At 39.0% G+C, this 6,000-nt stretch overlaps 1 protein-coding gene across 1 annotated transcript in view; it reads left to right on the top strand.

The window, feature by feature from the left end:
- The first annotated feature begins 139 nt into the window (after positions 1 to 139).
- Positions 140 to 6,000, top strand: part of LOC131300370 (putative protease Do-like 14) — a 31,650-nt gene continuing 25,789 nt past the window's right edge. The window contains exon 1 of the mRNA XM_058326169.1: positions 140 to 805. The gene's annotated coding sequence lies outside the window, so the exon portion shown is untranslated. The remainder of the gene's footprint in view (positions 806 to 6,000) is intronic.

The raw sequence follows: 6,000 nt of genomic DNA, 5'->3' as shown, positions 1-6,000 counted from the left end.
ATTTATAATGCAAAAAATAAAAAAGAGGAGCCTGCATTAAAAAATTATAAAGTGATGTTGAGAGCAACAAGAGAGAGAGAGAGAGAGAGAGAGAGGGGAGGAGGAGGAGGAGGAGGAGGAGGATGAAGTGATGATGTACCTGATATTGAGAGCAACAAATTATAGCCAAAGACAAAAGTTGTGCACTGGACTACGCCAGTGATTTATGGAGAAGTCAGAGAGAGAGAGAGAGAGAGAGAGAGAGAGGGGAGTACGCATGGCCTATGGAGGGAGAGGAGGGAATGCTTTTGGAAGGAATGAAGAGAGTGGGTGTAAATATGCGTGAGAGGACTTTGTTAGACATGATCTTATCTTATGAAATAAATGCGCGCGGAACTCATAAGGACTTTGTTAGACATGATCTTTCCATATAGGACCGGTCCGGAAATTCTCCAGAAAGAAGGACCAAAGCCCACTAAATGATCAGTTTCTTTGGTCCTTATTAGGAGGATACAGGAACGAACGGCGGGACAAAAACCCGCGTACTCGTTTCACTATAACATTCCCGAAGCGAGCCAATTCTCACTCCAATCGTTATGGCTCCACTTCTTAGTCGAGGTAGACCATTCTATCCACTCTCAATACACGAACGGCGATTCGTATGAGAGGGAGAGAGAGCCTCAGAGAGAAACGAAGGTCTGCGAAGAAGACAGGTGATTATTCGTCTCTCGACCGGTCGAACTTTCTAGCCTCCATTCAGCATCTCCATCGTCAATCTAATCACCATTTTCCCAGACCCGTCTTTGACCTAGTACCATCAATTCAGGTAAACACATGAACAGAATCTTGATTCGGCCGTTTCCATGGTTTCCCGACGCCGTTCCCTAATACTCCATCGTACCCTGTACGTATTTTTCTGTACCGGGTACGATGGTTTCACTTGTAGTTTTCTATGTGTATTTATCTTCGTGGATAAATTGTTTCTTCATTACTGAAAATTAGTACACTATTAGCATGACCCATTTTATGATGTTCTATTATCTATGCCTTTTATCATCCCTGTCGTGCTATTTTTACTTTATTAGCTCTTTATTCTTTAACCAAAATACTTGTTATCTACGGGGTGAATAGTTACTTCATTACTACAGATCAGTGTTCTAAAAATTGCTAGGTGCTAGTTAGGCGGAAGAGGGGCACCTAACGCCTAGCGGCTGTCTAATCACGTGCCTAGGCTGATTTTAATTTAGGCATTGGACCCCCACCTAGACCGACGTTTAGAACACTGCCAGAACTTACTAGTACACTATTAGCATGACCCATTTTATGATGTTCTATTACCTATGCTTTTATTATCCATGTCGTGCTATTTTTACTTAATTATCTCTTTATTCTTTAACCAAAAATACTTGTTATCTACGGGATGATGGGGAATAGCATCTACCTTGATTTGGGAAAACTTGTTTCCGAGATAAAGATTAACCGTGAGGACGTCTCCAATCTGTAGCGGGTGCTTTCTTTGGTTAACTAGAATCGTTCTCTTTGCTTAATCAGCGATCGTTAACTGCCATCACGCTTCAATATTCCTAGGGTAGTTTGTAAATTGCCTAGATACTAGGGCCAAAGCTAATTTAGTATTGTTTGAAGGTGAAAATGTTTGGAGAATTTTGACAGGGCAGTGACTCTAAAGTGTTGATCGGAACAAGGTTGTAGGGCATGGGGGAAGTTTGGTTCATGTTGGTTGCATAACTTGCATCTTTAGTGGTGATTAGGCGTGGAGAGCAGGTGGTACCAGAAGAGATATCACCGGCCAGAAGAGATAGGTAGATTGGTAGGATTGAATCTTATGGAACATACTTCAGTTTGTACACTTGTGACTTATCGCTTAAAGTAGTTATCGAAATTTTCGGATTCCTTGTGAGGAGTTTGAGAACAAGGCATCAAAACTGTAATGGTAGTCGGAGCGAAAAAAGAGGCCTAAGAGAGGTGTTATGCAGGGTATGTGGGAGAATCAAAGATCGATTGCGAGTGAGTTAAAAAGTGGTTAGTGAAAAAAAGGGTTGGATAAGAGTGGGGTGAGTGGAGGGGATTTATGTTGGCTGCCCTTGGGGTTGATTAGAGTATTGGGTTGGCTAGCATTTTATTTTCTTTATTGGTTTTGGCCTTTATGATGGTTGAGATGTTGTAGAGATTCACTTCTCTCTTTGTACTATTTTATGCTGCTTTTGTCCTTGGCTGGTGCCCTTGACACCTATCTCTAGGAGTACCCAATCATATTGGTTTAAAGCCATGCCATGGTTGTTTTCCCACGCCCCCCTGTAAGAAGAAAACAAAGAGAAAAATTATATGATGGTGTAATTTTAATGATGTATGGAATATTCCTTCGTTTTCACTTCCTAATTATGTCGGTCTCCATATGCACCTTTGGTTTTTCCCAAGCTTAATTGCCATCTATGCTGCATACACGTACTTCCCGCCTCCAGCCAAATGCTGCTAAAAACCTGCAAGAGGTGAAGGTCATTGGCTTGACCATGAACTGTGGTATCTGGTGGGACTATGGCCTCCCTCCCGCTATGGCTTGTTCTACCTTCCTTTATCTATAGGCTTAAGAGTGCATCCCATGTCATTGCTTTCAAGGAAGCTTGATGGAGTTGCATATGAGGGTCCTGCGTTCTATTAGCATGATCCATTTTATGATGTTCTATCACCTATGCTTTTATCATGCATGCCGTGCTATTTTTACTTAGTTATCTCTTTATTCTTTAACCAAAATACTTGTTATCTATGGGATGGCGGGGAACATTGTATCTACCTTGATTTGGGATAACTTGTTTTCGAGATAATGGTTAACCGTTGGGACGTCTCCAACCTGTAGCGGGTGCTTTCTTTGGTTGACTAGAATCGTTTTCTTTCCTTATAATCGGCAATCATTAACTGCCATCACGCTTCAATATTCCTAGGGTAGTTTGTAAATTGCCTGGGTACAAGGGTCAAAGCTAATTTAGTATTGTCTGAAGGTGACAATGTTTGGAGAAGTTTGACGGGGCCGTGACTCTAAAGCTTTGACCGGAACCAGGTTGTAGGGCATGGGGGAAGTTTGGTTCATGTTGGTTGCATCTTTAGTGATGATTAGGTGTGGAGAGCTGGTGGCACCAGAAAAGAAATCACCGGCCAGAGGAGATAGGTAGATTGGCAGGATTGAATCTTATAGAACATACTTCAGTTTGTACACTTGTGACGGCTTTAGAATAATATACTTAAAATTTTAAAATTGGAATATTATTACTAATAGGAATTAAAGGTAATATAGGAATCTACCCGTTTACCCTACCCTACCCTATACATATCATATAATTTTTGAAACACAATCACATTCTTCTCCAACTTAGGTTAATCACGCCAAGCTAGGTACATTCTTCGCCATATGGTTTTGTTTTGAGATATTGACAATTTTTTTGTTGTTGTTACTGTTACTGGCTTTTGAATGCGTAGCTAATTTATAATTGTTACATCTTCTAACCAGTTGCGTGGTTTTTTAATTGGGTAATTGAAGATTTTATAAACCAGAGAGAAAATACAAAGTTAAAGGGGCATACCCCAGTGAACAAGAACCAAAAATGCTCCACCGAGCACACTACATCAATACCTAACTAAGGAAACAAAGAGTCGCCCAGCTATACAGGCTAAAACTCCTATACATCAACAAGAATAAAAAATACTACTGGAGAAGTGCCAACGAGAACAAAGAGCAAGATTTACCCCGGTCCTCTTGACCCCTTCTCCAAGAGCTAATAGAAGCTCTAATTTCAGTCTCCAAACCCTGCATATCAAGGCTACAGTGCTGGAATATACGCCTGTTCCATTCACCCCAGATGTGGTACGCAATTGCAGCAAGCACCACTTTGGTCACTAAGTTCACAAACTGAGAGCCACTATGATGCTGAATCATCCACTCCATAATCTTGTGAAAGCCAAGGAAGCTACAAGAGTAGCTAAATCTCCTCTGAATAGATCTCCACGACTGATAGGTGTATGGACTTTGAAATAACAAGTGCACATGAGATTCCATAGCTGCAGCCCAAAGCACACACTGGGCATCCGCAATCACACCCAACTGCCACTGCTGCAACCTTTCTTTTGTGGATAACCTGCCAAGCAGAGCCTACCATTGGATAATCGTCCATCAAGGAACTGCATACTTGGTTGATGTAAAACCCCATGACATAGACATTTTATAGAATAACCATAACATTGAAAAAATAGGCTACCGCAACATCTGCTCACTTATTTGGTGACGCAAATTATATGAATTGTAACTATGAAGCATAAATTAGTCTTTTTATTTTTTGTCATTCATTTTGTTGTCTACACATAAGATTTTTTTGCATTGACTTATTACAAGTTTTCTTGGGTAGTCTCTATGGTCATGTTTGCAATGTTTGAGCATTCTGTAAATATTTTGTAACGTGTCCTGAGTAATTAGTTGCTTATCTTGCTTTTTCTCTTTGTTTTTACCCATTGTTTCCTATCTCATTATAATATTTTATTTTCCTTATTTTTATTGTCTTTCGTGAAACATTTGCATGGGGTGTTAGATGCGGGGGTCATGCGGCATATTTCTTAGAAATATTTTCATTAGTGTATATAAAGATTTTATTGTCTTTTGATTCTCTTTGTCTATCGTCTTTTTATTTTTCTAGGTTAATTGTTTGCATGAATAGAGTAATGAATGAGATTTCCATTAGATTTCATAAAACATTTCTAATGGACATCAGATGCCGGGGTCATGCGGCATATTTCTTAGAAACATTTTATATTTCTTAGAAATATTTTCATTAGTGTATATAAAGATTTTATTGTCTTTTGATTTTCTCTCTGTCTATCATTTTTTTTCTTTTTCTTAGTTAATTATTTGTATAGACAGAGTAATGAATGAAATTTCAAATAGATTTCGTAAAACATTTCTAAGGGACATCAGATGCGTGGGTCATGTGGCATATTTCTTAGAAATATTTGATTAACGTAAATAAATATTTAATTGTCTTTCGATTTTCTTAATTTTTATTTTCTTTGTATTTTTTGACTTTAGTTTCTCTTAATATGTTATTTTCTCTCTCATTGTTACTTTTATTTTTTGTTTAATCGTAAATCTTATGTTTAACGTAATTTATGTATGAAACACTTTATGAAGTAGACGATATTAGAATCCTGAACGAGGCAAAAATTAATTATCTGCTTGATAAAAATTATAAAAAACGCATATTAATTATGCAGTTTCATGAAAAGCTAAATTTTCAATAAAGCCTGTGAAAACTAGTTTCATCAAAACTAGTTTGTTCTATATTATTTCCACCATCCCCACCTCCACCTCCACCTCCACCTTCACGACCCCAAACGTCAGCACCTACCCCGCTCCAAACACCACTACCTCCACCTACACTGTCCTCAACAGTGAAATTGTTTAGTTTAGAAAACCGGCTTATTTTGCATGAACGAGACTAAATTAGCTGTTGGTCTGTTGAATCGTGTGAACTGCTTCCAGATCAATCGTCCCAGATTGATTTTGATGTTTGAAAAGGGAGTGGCGACGTCACTTAAGAACAACTGGGGTCACGTGAATCCAAACCAAACCAAACCAAACCAAACTGAGTCTTAAGTCCCAATCAACTGGGGTCAACTACATGAATCTTTATTTTCTATTGAGCTCTATCGAAGGCATCCTGCTCTGTAATATCCAATAAGCGCCTAGATCCTTGCACATTACCGCTTCTAAGGTCAATTTCGGTCTGCCTCTCCCCTTAGTGCTATCATCTACCGTAACTATATCACTCCTCCTAACTACTACGTCGACGGGTCTGCGGTAGATATGACCAAACCACCTTAGTCTATGTTCTCTCATCTTAGCTTCTAATGGTGCTACCCCTACCATTCCACGAATGTTTTCGTTTCTAATTCTATCTCGTAAAGTCTTACCACCCATTCATCTCAGCATTCTCATTTCTGATACACTCATCTTACTCGCAT

Source organism: Rhododendron vialii, chromosome 9a (genome assembly GCF_030253575.1).
Source record: "Rhododendron vialii isolate Sample 1 chromosome 9a, ASM3025357v1".
NCBI classification, from domain to species: domain Eukaryota; kingdom Viridiplantae; phylum Streptophyta; class Magnoliopsida; order Ericales; family Ericaceae; genus Rhododendron; species Rhododendron vialii.
This window is presented reverse-complemented; position numbering and strand designations above follow the sequence as displayed.